Source organism: Scardinius erythrophthalmus, assembly GCF_964197995.2.
Source record: "Scardinius erythrophthalmus genome assembly, chromosome: 25".
Classification (NCBI taxonomy): domain Eukaryota; kingdom Metazoa; phylum Chordata; class Actinopteri; order Cypriniformes; family Leuciscidae; genus Scardinius; species Scardinius erythrophthalmus.
This window is the reverse complement of record NC_138245.1, coordinates 23,275,204-23,293,339: the sequence shown is the minus strand read 5'-3', so window position 1 is coordinate 23,293,339 and position 18,136 is coordinate 23,275,204. Positions and strand designations below refer to the sequence as shown.

At 36.3% G+C, this 18,136-nt stretch overlaps 1 protein-coding gene across 3 annotated transcripts in view; it reads left to right on the top strand.

Moving 5' to 3' along the window:
- Positions 1-18,136, top strand: part of igsf21a (immunoglobin superfamily, member 21a) — a 255,742-nt gene that overhangs the window by 17,217 nt on the left and 220,389 nt on the right. Inside the window, exon 1 of one of the 3 annotated variants that reach the window (XM_081357761.1) lies at positions 3,112-3,195. The exons of the other annotated variants lie outside the window; for them this stretch is intronic. The gene's annotated coding sequence lies outside the window, so the exon portion shown is untranslated. Of the gene's footprint in view, positions 1-3,111; positions 3,196-18,136 lie in introns of those variants that run through there. 3 annotated transcript variants of the gene reach the window in all.

The window sequence follows — 18,136 nt, the reverse complement described above, 5'->3', positions numbered from 1 at the left end:
AGTGAGCTTGATATTTAATTGTGGAACTTTCCTTACCACTTTCAAATAATGTGCATACATGTGAATCTCTGAAAATTCTTAAGTCATGCACAGATCCTGGCCATTTTGCTTTCACATTTGTGATATGGAAGATTTTAGTCAACTGCCTTTTTTTTAAATTTGATATAATATTACTAATCTGGAATATTAAGAATCACAATAGTAACTGGGCTGCACATTTACATTGTGAACCCCCTTCCTTTCTGTTCACATAATCCCCTTCATTGAGGCCTTGATGGCAGTCTATGGTACCAATCATGTTAGTGAAGCCTGAGTGACATATACTGTAATCGGCATGGTCATGATTGCATGATCTTCATAAAAAATTATGATAGCCTAAAAAAAAGAAAGAAACTGCTTAAAAAAAACTGCTTTACAACATTGGGTCTTAAGTGGCTTGGAAATGCCACAAAAAAAAAAACCCCTAAAACTGTTTTTTAATATAAAGATTTTTAATATAAAGTATTTTTCCAAAATTAAGTTTTAATTTTCGTGCCATGACCGTGGGACCGGAAACATGTGTGACGCAGCATGTGTGTCTACCATCTATTTGGTCAATTTGAAAGAGCCGCTGATGAGGCATCTATATATTTATGGTTATAGTGATCACTAAAAGGGGAACCAAAAGAAAAAAACATATATTAGGAGTATGCTATCTTTATGCTTAAAAACAGGTGTTGGAGGAGGTTGAGACATTCCAGGTTTATAATAATAATGCAAATGAACAAACAAGTGAAGATGACACACAAGTGTATTTAAGCTAAAGACAGCATACCTTAATTAAGTGAAACACAGCAAACCCAACATTACTAATAGAGAAACTAAACCAACCTCGGTGTCCTGTTTTTAGGGCTTCCCAAGGTCTCTCCAGTGCTGGAAAGCTTCCCTGAAATGAATACGGGAAAGTCATATTCCCCTGGCCTTTTCCTATTTTGTATTTTCTCTGCTATCTCCATCTTTCTATAATATTTCTGCTCTCCTCCCCCATCATGAGTGTACTGTATACACGCCTTACTGCTGATTAGCTACACATGTGTTTTGGTGCTTGGTCCGATCAGGGACGTCACTAGGATTGGAAGACGGGGGGCTTAGCCCCCAGGGTTTTTGTAACTTGCGTTTATAGAAAATCTTACAGTGAACTTGAGTAAAAAACAACTGTGTATATGTTTAGCTGTATTTGTCTCTTCAACCCCGCTACCATCTTCAACCCTGTTACCCTAGTCTCAACCCCGTCACACCTACATTTTTATTAATAATTTTTTTAAGTTTATGAATAAGTTATTTAATGTTTGTTGAACTTAGTCAGAAATGTTCAGAGCAATCATAAGAATACTGATTTTAGTTTTGAAGTTAAGCCACATCTTTGATCAAAAATGATAGGGTTGCTGTCACAAAAAAGTGCCCATTTCAGGCTTTAGTATAGCATGTGTAAAATTATATGTAAATGTTATGGTGCATGGTACAATTTCTGGTAAGCTACGCTTTTTTATTATTTCAATTCAATTCAATTATTGTGATTTGATTTAATATTGACTCATTTGGATAAATATTAGGTACTCAAGATAGGCGTTAATTTTTCTCAAGAAAAAAACAACTGACCTAATGCTGTAAACATAGACAGCCCTATTAGCTGGTAGTATTATTTAAGGTTAAAAATAACTCAAATTAAATTGAATGCGTTTTTTATTATAATAACAACTTTATTTAATTATATAAGTAAAAATATAATAAATATGTAATATAGAACACATATTTAGCTAAATACTCTCTATAGCTCTTTTTTTCTTGCCAACTACATGCTATAGCCTATATTATGTTCATTAAATGTCTTTCCTGAGGTAAATGTGACATAATTGTTCTCCAGCTGTGTTATTGACCTCTTCACGCTGATAAAAAACACTGATTGGTCGATATTATGTATGAAGAATATACATTTCGGTAAGTTGTAGCCTACCACTGTATCTTTAAACAGAGTTCGTTCTTTTTTACTATCGTAGAGATGATCGGTTCACGTGCGCTAGGGATCTGTCACGTAACATTTACAAACGCCAAAACGGTATTTATTGTTTGAATTTCGTAATAAAATTGACAGAATCTGAGAGTTGAGATTCTTATCATAAAGTAACCTGCTCTGTCTAGTCTGTCGGTCTCCGTGTCCTCTTTGCTTCGCGATTTTTCTGTGCGTGAGAAAATGGATGTGTGGCGTGTGAAAAGTGTCAATTGCGTGTGTCTCACGGTGAATGCGTGAGAGTTGGCAGCGTTACGACTCTTTGTACTTCTGTCCAACTTCCGACTTTTCGGCTATTTTTTGCAGCTGGATATATATCATTTGTTGCGTCTAAATATGAATGAGGATACGGTTGTTGGTAAATCTAATTGTTATTGTTGTTCTTATTATCATTTAGGGGGGCTTAGGAACATTTTGGGGTATAGCTTCAGCCCCCCTAAAATAGGCCTAACGATGTCCCTGGGTCCGATCCAGATCGCATTCGCAGTAGCCGCCTTTCCACTGCACAAGACAAACGACAGCCGTCGGACCCGAAATCATTAATTTCGAATGGAGAGTCGTACGGGAGTTGAGGGGAGTTCCGATCATATGCGTATGCGGACATTTCGGATCCGATTTGAGCTTCGGATGCGTTGAAATATCTGAACTTCTGCGGCTAGACCGTACGCGACCGGTCGACCGGATGTGATGTATTCTAATCAAAACTATGAGCGCGAAGCTAGAATTACCAATAATACTTTAACGTAAACGCTATTCCTGCAAAATGGCGGTTATTAATAATTATGGCTCAAAATAATTATGGCTATTTTATCATTATTAAATCAATATTTATATTGATTAGCTCTATAAAATCGACAATTTTTTTTATTTTAGATGTATTGAGTGTCATTAGTTTTGTGTGTATACATGCATGCATGCATTACATTCATTAAAATCATTTTACCATTGTGAATAGCCGGTAACGGTTGCTTCACGACCAATTTCAAAGTTCTGTGCGACTGACACCAGGGGGCGAAATGCGACAATCGAATGCGAATGTCGTGTGCAGTGGAAAGGAGGCTTGAGTTCACGCGAAGCGGCAGCCTGGAGGGCACGAGAGCTGATTTTGTCTTCATCTTTATCTTTACACGGAATAAATACATCATAAGGTATGTTGAAAGATACTGTACAGCTTTCCGAAATGTGTCATGTCATCGCTTAATCAGTGTTTTAACCACGGACGTCGTCAATAAAACAGCTTGTAAGCAATGTCACGCGATGCGTTACACTTACCTAACCTCAGAGACAGACAAGCCTTTTAATGTCCACAAATCGTTATGTAGCTAAAAACTGAACTCTAGACAGGAACATTTTGATAAATATATGCACTATATTACATATTCATTATATTTTACTTAACCTGTTCTTCAATATGTAGTGAATGTTTGAATACATCAATTATGAAAACAAGTGTTTATGACAGCCATTGTGTAGTTTCAATTTCACAAACGGAGTAGAAACATAATGTCATTAAAAAAAGTTGTTGTGGTTATGTTGTTTGCGGTTAGGCTGCATGATTACTAGTGTATGATGCTTTACATAGGTTTCCATTACACAATAACTTCAATTAAGTTTGTTCAGCAAAGCATTCTTTGTGTAAATGCAGTTGATACCAACTTGCATTAATTGTGTGGAAAAGTTATCTTTTTTTGCAAGATACTTTATGATATAATATAGATACTGTAGGCATTTAACAATTTGAGAGGTTTGTTCTGAAGGTGTGATGTGTGCTATCCTGTTATGTGCTTAAAATAATACAAATCTATGTGTTTTTCCATCTCAACCTCATTATCCTTTTTTTTGTTTTATCATATTGTCCATTCAGGAAACAATTCCCTTAGTAAAAACTTTGTGATTTTATTTATTTATTTAGTTGTTGTCTCCATAGGCACATGTAACATTCACACGATTAAGCTCACAGGTAACAGATAAACCTAAAATTAAACTATTTGTTTATTGTCTTTGGAGAGCTGTTGTGGTGCTAAGTAAAGGAAATGAAAAATGGTGAGAGGCTATTACCATATTTTATTAACACAAGAAAATGTCTTGACTTCTTCCTGCTTGGCTGGTTCGGATTCCTGAGAGAGAAGCTCAGAGGACTTAAGGCTCCCTCAGTACAAATAATAGAGTGGGTCTCAGCCCATTATCCCAAATGCCCTGTTCTTTATGTGTCTTGAGAGTGATGCAGATGAGAGGGAATCCAGAGGGTGTGCATAATAGCAACTGAACTTACTTTGGCCTTTTCGATTTTGGCGGTTAGTTATCACATGCTGCATAGTCATGTCTCTAGAGTGGGTAATTTCTAAAGGCAAGACAAATGCCAAAAAAAAGAAAAAAAAAAAAAAGAGAGAATTGTCCAAGAAGAAGGCTTTTTCTTTACCCTGAGCACTCTTAAGGTTTGTGGCAGGCATGCAGCTGCAGGGTTTTCAGAAGCGGCTTTGTTTGCTTTTTTTGATTCACCATTATATAAAACTAATATAAATAGTAACCTGCTTTAAAGAGGCTTTACTGTATTAAGGGTGTAATTTAGGTTAGGTCATTTTAGGACCTATTTCATATCTAGGATCAAATTACACTTAAAGGAGTTACATTATTTGTAGCATTAGCATATAATGCCTTTATTTCCATTTATAATTTCTGATATTGAAAAGTCTACAAAGTGTTATTTTGTATTATTTTATTTGTTCGAGTATAAGTGATGAGAAGGATCATTTGTTGCTTCTTCTCAGACGCCCTGTGGACCATCATCTCTTGCGGTGACAGACAAGTATTGATGACACTTTAGTCCCTAGCTTCACTTTTTTGGAAGGATCAGCAGTAGACGACTGGTTTTTGCTTAGACAGGCATCATAAGAAATTTCTCCGCTGCATTTCCTCGTGTTATGCTGTAAATATGGATTGTGTGACTTGTTTATCATCGTTAAACGGTACTAGACATATAAAATGCATTCTGTCGCTATCAATGTATATTACTGTTGGACAGACTGTCAGCAGCCTTGCTTACGCAATCATGAGATGTTAAGAGTAGAACATCTCATGATTCACTCCATCACGATTTGGGATTTTTGGCACTGTTGGCTCTCAGAAGCATCAAGCATATGAGATTTGAGTAAAGTGGGTTTTAAAGCAACTTAAAAAACAAAATGAATTTTATCTTTGATAACTGAAGTGCATGATGCTTGTGTTGGTCCTTATCTTCTTGCTAGCGATGCACAATATATGCAGGTACCATATCGTTATTGGCCAATATTAGAAAAAAAATATTGGCTTAAGGGCACATAATGTGAGTTTCGCCACTAGAGGTCGCTTATTCAAAACAATAACAAAGGTGTAACTTGATGATGCCATGAATGAGTGTGGATTCACCCTCACAGCCGATGGAAAGCAATCCGAAGGTACTCATGGGTGAGCTAATGTAAAGTTTTTTTTTTTTATGTTACTGTGGTATGAAGCAGGGCAGGGCAGAAAGCCTGGGATATATGAACTCCCTTTTTATTTTATCTGTTCCAAGAAAGTACATTTTCTGAATGTAGTCAAACAAAACTGAAGTCTGATCACAGCAAATACTAAAAACGTAGTGTACTTAAGTTTCAATAATGCACGCTCACACACACGCACGCACATGCTCACGCACTCAAACACTTGCTCGCTTACACGCGCACACACGCTCACACACTGTAAATGTTAAAATTGTGGGTGTATTTTTTATTACTTGCTTTTGTTTTGCCTCCCTTGTTTTGCCGCCATTTTACGCTAGCGAGACGAGCATGTATGCGACGAATGACGTCAGAGAAACGTCAGTAGGCTATAACGGCTATAATCGATTGTGGCCTATTACTGCATCAATGCAGAATCGCCCACATTTGCATCACGATGCATTGTAAATACGATTATTTTAACACCCCTAGTTTTTATTATTCTGACTCGCTGCCAGTCCTTACTGTGTTTATTTTACAATTAAGGATACATTTAATGTCCACCTCCTTCTTCCCTGAACTTTATTACAGTTATGTTTGATTACTTAAATTAAACATTTTTTATTTCATTCTAATTAAACAGCTGCAAGTGCTGAATTTCTACTCGTACGGGTCACTTTATTAGACAGATTAAAATTGTGGGGTGACATATATTGACTCAGCACTGTTTTACTTGGTCAAAACAATCTTACTACAATGCATTTGAATGTGTTGAAAGCTATGTTATAACATTAGAAAAAAAAAGAAAGAAAAAAAACTACAATAGAACAAATCATGTTTATTAGGCTGCTGTCACTTTAAGACCAAATGCACTGATCTAATTTACTGATACACATGCGCTTTCTTTCTCAAGCATTTATGTGCACTTTTATGTGCGCGCGTCTCTCACAGCATTCAGAAACAGTCTCCGACAGCGCGCACATATAACGAAATGAGTCTTCTTTTGCTGCTTACTGCACTTCAATGGTTTAAAATCGCTTGTTTTTTTAACTGCAAAGCTTAAAACCTGATTAAAGCGATAAGCTTTCAAGACTGCACAGAACGGCATTGTCGCCTGAGCGTAACCGCGATAGAGATGATAGTCCAAAATCTCTACCGGTTGATACATTTCTACTGGTTAATCGTGTCTACCAGTATGTCGCCCACCCACAACAACAATAATAATAATAATAATAATTTGTAAATCTCCTTACAATGGGTTACAATAAATAGGTGATGAACACATTGGAAATATATTGAATAATTGAAAGGAAGCATTAGGAGCAGAGATGCATCCCACTCCTCTTCCTGCAACACCTTTTTTCTGTAAATAAATGTGGGAATAATAGAGTTACACGGTTACAAAGATGCAGATAAAAAAAAAATCATTCTCTCTCTGGCTCAGGGATTTTCGATCTTTGTTACACATGTCGCTGTTTTGCTTCCTGGGAAAGCAGCTTTTAGATTATTAATAAGGGAGGAGGGAGTGAAAGAGATGAAAACATTCTAATCCACATATTGACGTCATGCTGGATGGAACAAGGCGGAGGAAAGGGAGAGAGCGTTTCAAGAAAAACTATTGCCATATTATATACACAGAAACTTAAGGACAACGTCAAAATAAAAGTTTAATTCAACATGAGGAAATTATAACAGGAATATTTTAATATTGCACAGTAGTAGAGGTCTTCATTACAACGTGAAACATTTTTTTCGTCTAGCTTGAAGAAATTATGAAATATATTACTATGGCACAATAGAATGTACTTCCTAAAATAATTATAATCATATTATCATTTATTCAAATTATTTTTAAGGATAATTTACATTTTCATTTGATTACATTTTAAAAGTTTTTTTTTTTTCAAATAGATTTTTATAAAAAAATTTTTGTTTTATACATTGAATTTTATTTAGTTAGGGACAGGAAGAGACCTCAATATTTAAGTGACTGGCTATTTAACCTCTTTCCATGTGAAACAAAGCTACATGTCTAAAGGTTGAGATATTAAATGGCAGTTGTATTTTAGGGTGCATGTTGTTGTTTTTAACCCATTTTTTCCTGTTTAAGTATTTTGAATATTAAAGTATATTTTGTACAAGCATGGAGAATCCAGATTTTAATTGGTCTGTCCTCTTGAAGGAGTTCATTGGTGAGATTCGAGAAGGATGCTGCTGGGTAGCCTAGATGCTCTTTGGCAGGGCAGCAGTTAATCTGGACAATAGAGTAGAGGTCTGGGTTGATGTTTACCATAGAAAAGCTTGCCAGCCTCACACTTTTCAATAAACATGCATGGTCACGCACCCCTCTGATAGTTGTAAATAATGTATGGAATAGTACGTGTTTGCACAGCTTTGATAAAATCCAGTACAACTTCAGCGCTTCTAGCCGTAATCCTTTCTTTGAGAAAGAAAATAACAACAAATGCAAGGCAATGCAATGAGCAATCAACACTACACTTGAGTGTTTTCCCAAAGCTATTCTGATGCAGAGCAGGCACTCTGGATTTGGGTTAGAAACAGCGTGAGTCAGATGCTTGAGGCTTATCTGTTCGGTGTGGGACATGGCATAATTTTGGCTGAAGGAGGCGGATCATAGGTCACCGACCTATAAACAGGACATACGATATAAAGAGTTTGATTAACCAAATGTCCTAAAATTAACAAGCAAATTAACCAGTGTACCGTTTAAAAGTCAGTTGCCAGAAGGAAAAACCAGATGTAAAGACACAGCAAGTTTTTTAATCACATATTAGTCATTCCAAAACTGTATGCTATTACTATTTTTTATTTTCAGTGGAAATATCATTCTATAATTAAAAATAAAATAATTTTAGATACACTTTTCCTTTAATTTCGAGATGGAGTTTTTAAGGTTTTATTCAGTTGTTATCAATAATGGATGATATTGGAACAGGTCATTAACAATTTAGTACAACAAATCGCTTTGTGGCGAAATGGAGGATTACATTTATAATCTAGCTCACCCTGTAAAACCTAGACACCCTTTTTACAGTGTTTACTGTACCATTACTTTGTAGATCTGACGTTAAAGAAGAGACTCTCACAACCGTTGATCTAAAATGCAGATTGGTTTTAAGGGGTGTTAATCAGAATCACAATACAATTTAATATTGATTCTCATAGCCAGCGATATGATATTTGCCAATTCCCTTAAAAACGATTACGTTTCGATCTGATTCAGGCCTATATTAATCAATATATTTTATATTATTATATTATGTGCCTACAACCAGTTACATTTTTATTATCTCACAAAGTAAAAAAAAAAATATATATATATATATAACAAACATTTCTCTTAAAATGGCACATCCTTTACCCCTATAATCTGATGACAGCTTGTGACATGATAACAGTCAAGTCTGTCAAGCTTCTGTGCTAAAATGTGCAATGTGTAAAATTTAGTGCAAATCCTCAACAAAAATTTGCTATTCCAGTTGTAGAAAAAAATACATTAATTTAGAAAAAAATATGTTTTTATTTGTATTTTTATTTGAGACTATTATTATTTTTATTTATTTTTTGGCTGCTAATATACATCGCAATCTGGGGCAGATGCAGACATGATGCTAAGAATATTTTCTACAGATAACCGAATTACAAGCAATAGCACAAATAAATACAATAGAACAGACACAAATTAAATAGCCTAGCAGTTTTCAGGTTTTTCAGGTAGATCTTTCAGGTACAGAAAATTGAATAGAGTAGTCAAATGTAAAATAACACTGCATAGTCTTCACTATGTAAATTAAATGTAGATTAATCCTTATTAAAGTCACAACAGTTATTCGGTCAAGAATGAGACTTTGTCTTTTGTTGTTTGATTAACATTAATGACACAGACAGCAGCAGGTATATTAGGCTACTGTCACTTTAAGACCAAATGCACAGATCCAATATACTGATACAAATTCATTTTTTTTTTCTCAACTGTTTTTGTTCACTTAAGAAATAACTGGCTGTGTTTATGAGGATATTCGCCATTTTTAACATATTTGTCCGCTCAAGGACAAAAAGTGAAAGAGAACTCTCTCTGTGTGCGCTATGGATGTACAGAAAACCTCTCACACAGCGCGCAAGTCCAAAAGTGAGTTATCTGTCGCGTCTTTTTGCACTTGAATGTTTAATTGACAAGGATTAAAAACATGTGCCACTCATAAACTAATAAACCCATACAGAGAAAATCTGAATTTGGACTCCAGCCAGCTGACATTTATTATTTTGTGGTTTAAGTAGAGCTGCTTTTTGTTGTTATTGTTGTTGTTGTTGTATTTAATTTATTTAATTTTTTAAGTTATCGAACATCTGGTTGAAAGATGTGGTAGACATCTGTCATCTGATCCAAAAGCAGATTCTGTCTCCTCTCTCTGTTTCTCTCTCGAGTATCCCTGACACATTCTGTTTGGAAATTAAGTACACGTGAAAACATCAATGGATATTTCTCAGATTTGGACATTTTTGGAATAAAATGTCAGACTTGTTTAGCCAAGGCTAGAATGTTTTTTTTTCCAGTCTTGCACATAATTATATTGGACATAAATCATGATACACGTAAAATATTCTGCTCACCATTACTTTTTACCTTAATTATAATTTGTTTTAATTTATCTCAGTTATCCCTGTTACAGGTAAATCACTACAGTTAAAAAAAAAAAAAACCTTAATTGATATTAGCATAGGTAGTCACGGTGAAAATGACAATTTAGCTATATAAATTTGTACGCAATTTGTGTAAAAATGTAAATTTCCGTTAAAAAGTTATGGGGTTGGTCAATTTTTTTTATGTTTTGGAAAGTCTAATAATTCATACTATTTAATAAGATTAATGATCTGGAACAAGGCTAAAACCGTGTCTTAATAAAAAGAATAGCCTAGTGTTTAATTCTAATAAAATTGCACATGAAAGTGCCTGTAGTTGAAGAAACACCCTACATGGAGGACCTGACGGATTGTTTGATATGATCAGGGTGAGGTCATCTTAAGTAACTCGCGCAACTAGCTTGTGTTTTAAATTTTGTGATTGAAAAGTTGGTTGCTATTTCATAGAAATGGTGAAAGCCATCATTGTCGAATTATGCAGCCCCACTGAGATCTTCACTTGAATTCTGTGCTGTGTAAAGTAAAAACAAAGCTTACATCTAAGCTACAAAAGGAACTGTCTAAAAACATTTAAAACCTTTGAAACAAAGAGGTAATCTAGATTTTGCAGCCTCTACGCATTTGTTTTCAGGAGCAACTCTAATAAAAACTTTGAACTGTTCTCTATTAATGATCTCTGTTCACAGCTGGACACTTAAGTTCACCTCGCTTTTTAAAAAGTAAGCTACGTGCAGGAAGAATACAATTGCTGACTGACTTGACTTTTCTTTACCTTTCATGCTGGTACAAAGGGGATTTTGATTGAGAGACAGACACTTTGCATCTTTTTTTCACTCTTTCTTTCAAGATGTCAGTTTGAAATCACACAGGAGCATCTGAGGCACAAGGCAGAATGGCTTCTCGTCCTTACTGTGCCGGATGGCAACGCTTTTTTTTTTTAGCAGAATATGACATATTTTACACTTTCAAGCGCACCTGATAAGAGGAAAGAGCATTTCTGTGAGAAGATTGCTTCATGGCAATTCTTAATTTTGCCCTCACACCTTATGCCGGTTTGAAAGAATTGAATAGACTCTGTTGGGGAGAGAAAATAGAGTAGCAAGACTTCAGACTGAAATGAGACTCCTCTAACCCACTCACAGTGCCAATGCATTTTCCCCAAGGTCAAACGGGCAGGATATTTTTGTTTTAGGCTTGGATTTCTAACATTTCTTTCTCTGTTAAGAATGTTCAATTCCTCCATTCATTCTTTGTTCACATTTATCATTGTTTTGTGTAAACTAACTTTCAGTGATCTTGTGTTAAAGATACTGTTTGTTAAATTTGACACACTCTTCAGACATTTACTCCATTATACTGTTGCGACTATAATAATAATAATATAGCAGTTGAGCATCAGCACATCATCTTGTCAAAGTTGTCAAATGCATTTTCAACCAACTTCTCATATAGAAGAAAATGGCATTTATAGAGTTGACCTTAAAATTGACATTTTGCTATCGTTTACACTCACCTTCCTGTCACTCAAAACCTGTATGACTTCTGTGGGACACAAGAAAAGGTTTATTTTTATTTCTTTTTTTTAAGTCTCTGAGTTTTGGACCCCATTGAGTTTCATTGTATGAACAAAAACAGTCTTCAACATATCTTTTGTGTTTTGCAGACAAAATTAAGTCATGTAGGTTTGGAACATAAGGTTTGAATTAATGGTACCCCAAGACTGTTTGGTTACAAACATTCTTCAAAATATCGTCCTTTTTGTTCAGCAGAAGAAATACATTTATGAAGGTTTGAACAACTTGAGGGTGAGTAAATGATGACAGAATTTTCATTTTTGGGTGAACTATCCCTTTAAAATCATTCCAATCCTCCAATCATTATTTGCTACGTCAATTAAAGTTAGGCTACTACATTCAAACTACTTGCATTTCAAGGTTACCTTATGTTAAACAGTTTTAAAACTTATTCATGCGATTTAAAAATAGATCTTTTTTGAACTTGAAATTAATGCATTTCTGTTCTTATTGGCAGACTCTGTAAGAAAAAAAAACTGAAAAGAGAATTAATTTAGGAAAGAAAATGGCACCTCAGAAGAACTTGAAGGGAGAAGTGATGCAAAGATTCTGAATAGACTGCAAAAAGGCTTATTAGATCACCTAGTGGTTTCTAAGAAAGAGTTGGATAAAACAATGGCTTGGACTAATTAAGGAGAGTGCTGAACAGACCCCAGCATGGCATCATGATTTTTATTTTATTTTATTTTATTTTATTTTATGCTATTCAGGCTCTGATAAAAGACCGACACGGAAATGTCTGTTTTTACAGGGAAATACCTTGTAGATAATTAGTTATTTCGGGATGCAGCAGAAATTACATTACAATTGAGACTGAGAATGATTCTGTGGTTCGACTTTATGTAAAACGTCTTACCAGACGTGCATGTATTCACATTGTAGGCTATGTGAATGTTTAAGATGTTTAACACATTTTATGCCAGAAAATCAATGTGGTTGGTATACAGTGGCCCTAAAAATGGTTTTCACATGTATATCACGTTAAATGTCATTGATATTGTGTGTCAACAAAACAAATTATGCAAACCTATTCAAATTACTTTCTCAGCCATTTTTCTGAAATGTGTGTTAAAAGCACAACACACTACTATTCAAAGGTTTTGGGGTTAAGATTTTTCTATTATTTTTGAAAGAAGTCTCTTCTGTAATTATTTGATCAAACATAGTAGCATTTCACAATAATACTGTTTTATTTTATTTTTGTGTTTGTGTTTTTTTTTTTTAGTTTTCAGTAATGGCAAAGCTGAATGCTTTTCCTTCAGAAATCATTGTAATGCTGACTTGGTGTTCAAGAAGCATTTTGTATGATCAATGTTGAAAACAGTTGTGCTGCTTTTATATATATATATATATATATATATATATATATATATATATATATATATATATATATATATATATATATATATATATACAGTGCTATGCATAAGTTTAGACACCCATACTAAAGTTGACTAAAAAGAGGAATAAAAAATCATCTTTTGGAAACTGAACTTAATGAACCTAATAATTAGAGATTGGCATGGTTTTATTTCAGTTAGCCTAATAGCTGGTTTGATTTGCATTGAGAGATGATCTTATAGAAAATACTCCATGCCAATCTCTAGGTATGGTGAAGGCTATGTGATGATGTGGGGCTATTTTAATTCCAAAGGCCAAGGGAACTTTATCAGGATGCATAGTATCCTGGATCCATGAAGTAACTGGCCTTTAAAAATAAAAATCTGCCTGCGCCTCTATGGGAATTTAACATAGGGGTGTCCAGACTTATGCACCCTGTATTTTAAGGAAGAACATTTATTTATTTATGATACATTATTCATTCACAAAGAAAATTGGTGTCCTTAAAGGTTGGATTTTTCCTAATTTTTTAAATTAAGGCATTGAGTTCAATTTCCAAAAGATGATTTTTTTATTCCTCTTTTTAGTCAACTTTAGCATGGGTGTCTAAACTTATGCATAGCACTGTATATATATATATATATATATATATATATATATATATATATATATATATATATATATATATATATATATATATATATATATATATAATATAATTTTTCTTTTTGGAAAAGGAAACCTTTTGTAATATTAGCTATAGCTAAAAACTGTATATAAGGATCCCCAATTTTTTCAACAGTAGTGCATGTTATTAAAATAAATTCTGCTTGGTTTGATATTTTGTTATATAATGCTTTTGTTATAAAGTGTCTTATGAACCTCATATTCTTCCATGAATGTGAGCCATAATACGACCCAGCTATACTTGATACACCAATATTATCATTGTACAATATCATAAAACCAACATACTTTTGTCTCTATATATAGCCTGAATGCAGATTATCTTCAAAGTGCAATTATGGCTGCTTTATGAGTGTTTGTATTTTCATTAGTGGTACAGTCTTGTTCATTATTATGCAAAAATAGAGCATGTCTCCCGACTGGCATAATATGAAAATAGGTCAGTGAATGTTCTCTCACTAAAGTTCTGAAATGACTGCGCAATCATTCTCTGAGAAACTGAAAGACAGGGATGTAAGCGGCAATATCATAGAAATATTTGCTCTCTTCGCATTTATATCAAACATGTAAGCAGGTGACAGATCTGAAATTGAACATTGATTGTTTTTCTATACTGTGTGCATTCAGCATTTTAATTGTAATTCATCACCTGTCTCGATACATCCCTCAGCTGTGCCTGTTCTTTGGCTCTGCTCTTTTGAAATTTTTGAACACAGAGGTGCATGTGTATGTAATAAATACACCCAGGGTTATTGTTTGATAAAAATGATTGATTTAAAAGCATTTTTGTGAACTCAAATAAATTTTTTTTGCAGTCATGAATCTCTCTTTTCAAAGTGTTGTTGTAGTGGTTTGGGAGAAGACATCCTGCTGCAGATGGCAATATGGTTTGTGACACAAGGATTGCCAATAATGTTATAAAGTTCATCTCGCAAGTTAGGGTTAGAGTGAGTTCAGCTGATTTGGTCTGACAGTAAGTCTTGTTTTCAGATTCTTGCTTTAGAATGAAGACGTGGCAGATGTAGCCAGATGAGCTTAAATAGTTTCCAGTGGTTGTGCTTTAAATGTAAATGCATTTTAATTAGTGGTGGAACGGATTCCAAAATTCACAGTTCAGATCATTTACGGTTTTTGAGCCATGGATCGGATCATTTTTCGGATCAGCCAAAAAAAATAAAAATAAAAAATAGGGGTGGATGTAACTTTGCTTTTCATTCATTACTTAAAGCTCACTTGAAGTTCTTTGATACTACTTCAAAAACTACTAGCCAAACTAATAAAGTTCAAACATTATTAAATTTAAGTGAACAGTCAGTAATAAAATAAGAACAAATACACAAATTACAAGCAGAGATGAATACTAAATAACAAAGTTACAAAGTCTAACAGTAGTATTCAGGTCCATAAATTAATAATTAAGCCTAAATGCAAAATAACACTATTTGTTCACTTAAAGCTGTATTTTGTTGTTTTATTAACATTAATGACACTGACAACAGTACATATTAGGTGTGTGCTGTCACTTTAAGACTAAAAAACTGACAAACATCCGGTTTCTTTCTCGACTGTTCACCTATGACATAACCGTGAGAATACTTGCCGAGACGGGTATTTTATCATAATTTTGTGTTTATGTGTCCGTTCAAGGGCAAGGAAATGCAAAAGAGGAATCAATTCGGTATTCGAGCACTATCTGAAACGTGTCTCTTTCTCTCTCTCTCTTTGGGTGCGTGCAGCTGTGCACACAGATAACGCGCGAGTCCTGATTTTCGCCTCTTCTTCTGCGTTTAAAATAGTTTGAATGTATAAATTGGCAAGACAAAATACATCCAAATGCTAAACTTTCACTCTATGATGGTTAAATTTAGCAGTTAATCTGCGAATCACATGCGTGCCGAACCATGGGGCCTGATCCTTACGACACACGGATCAACTGCGATCTGTTCCACCCCTAATTTTAATGCATTAATGATTAATACATACAAATAAACAGCATCATTTATGTACTATCGTTCGAAAGTTTGGGCCTTTGGGGTCATTACGATTTCAGCAAGGATGCATTAGATGCTAAAGTGACAAACTGTTACATTGTTACAAAATATTTCTATTTCTGATAAATGCTGTTGTTTTGAACTTTCTATTAATTAAAAAACTTTTACCAACCTGTTAAGATTGTTAGCACAGGGATGGGCAACTGGCAGCCCGTGGGCCTCATATATTATACTCGGATTATACATTTTAAAACATTTTGAAAAGTCAGTCACGAAAGATAGCTTTTGGATTATGATGTTGATACTAACTCCAACCAGGAGAGGTCGCTAGTTTCCAGCCGATTCCCGTAGTATGTGCATGTTCACGCAAATTTTCTTCTGGTAGTCAGGTCCGAATCTTCAAGATTGTGTAACCCTGTAGGCATTTTTGAGGAAAAGTTGTTATACCACATTTTTAGAAAGTTCAATGTCTCCTGAATAAGGATCCACCGTATAACATTGAAATAAGGGTCCCATTTTCTTGTAATTGTCATTGAAACAATAGGTGCATTATTCACAGCCAAAACACTACAGGTGGATAGGGTAAAAATTTTAAGTTATAGATATCACCATAAAACCTTTCCAGTTTTTCACATTTTTTGTATTACAAGTTTTCTGAAATGTCATGTTTACATATGCAAATGAGGCATACCAGTATATATATATATATATAATTCGAGGGGCAGGCATACCAGTGCGCGGTTCTCCCTTTCGGGCTAGCCCTGTCTCTTCGCGTCTTCACGAAGGTTGTCGAGGTAGCCCTTGTTTCTCTCGACGACTGGCTGATCCTAGCTCACTCTCGAGACAAGGTTTGTGAACACAGGGACCTAGTGCTGCGACACCTAGCTTGTCTGGGCCTTCGGGTCAACTGGGAGAAGAGCAAACTCTGCTCCGTGCAGAGGATCTCTTTTCTCAGTATGGAAATCGACTCGGTCGCCATGTGCGTGCAGCTTATGAGCGTGCGCGCGCAGTCACTGCTAATTTGCCTTCGTCAGTTCGAGGGCAAGAGTGCGGTTCCACTGAAACAATTTCAGAGGCTCCTGGGGCATATGGCCTTCACCCCGTGGACGAACCTCAGTTTTCTATGGGCTGGAGTGCCCATAGAATGAGTTTCCTGGCATGTTGTTGTATCAACAGATGCCTCCATAATGGGCTAGGACGCCATGTGCAATGGACATGCTGCCGCAGGCTCCTGGACAAGACCCCAGCGCCTTTGGCATGTCAATAGCCTCGAGTTGCTGGCTGTACGTCTCACCCTGCACCGCTTCTGTGCGTTGCTCAGGGGTCAGCACGTATTAGTCCGATCAGACAATACCGCCACAGTAGCGTACATCAACCGACAAGGTGGTCTGCGCTCCCGCCGTATGTCGCAACTCGCCTGCCACCTCCTCATATTGAGTCAGAAGCATCTGAGGTCGCTTCGAGCCATTTATATCCCGGGAGACCTGAACCGTGCAGCTGATATGTCTCAGTTTCGGCCTCTCGCTGGAGAATGGGGACTCCATCCCCAGTCGGTTCATCTGATTTGGGATCAGTTCGGGGACGCACAGGTAGATCTGTTTGCCTCCCACGACTCTTGCCACTGCGACCTGTTTTATTCTCTGACCAAGGGCACGCTCGGCACGGATGCACTGTCGCACAGCTGGCCGCGGGGCCTCTGCAAGTATGCGTTTTGCCCCCAGTGAGCCTTCTTACGTAGACTTTGCGCAAGATCAGGGAGGACGAGGAGCAGGTAATTTAGGTTGCCCCGTATTGGCTCAACCGCACCTGGTTCCAAGAACCAGTACTCTTCGCGACAGCACCTCCCTGGCCAATTCCTCTGAGAAAGAACCTGCTTTCTCAGGGACGGGGCACCCTATGGCACCCTCGTCCCGATCTTTGAAACCTCCATGTGTGGTTCCTGGACGGGACGAGGCAGGTTTGAGTACCCTACCACCAGCGGTGGTGGCTACCATCACTTCCGCTAGACTAGAGCATCGTCCACGAGACATGCCTATGCGTTGAAGTGGAACCTCTTTGTCAACTGGTGTTCTTCTAAACTTAAAGAACCCACGAAAGGCCCAATCAGTGTCGTGCTTTCCTTCTTGCAAGAAGGGTTGGAGCGAAAGTTGTCTCCCTCCACCCTGAAAGTGTATGGTGCCGCCATTGCCACACATCATGATGCAGTTGATGGTAAGTGCATTGGAAAGCACGACCTGAACATCAGTTTCCTGAGAGGAGCGAGGAGACTGAATCCTCCTCGCCCTCCTCTCGTTCCCTCTTGGGACCTCTCTGTGGTTTAAACTGCTCTGCAGAGTGCTCCCTTTGAGCCTTTGCAATCAGTGGAGCTTAAGTTCCTGT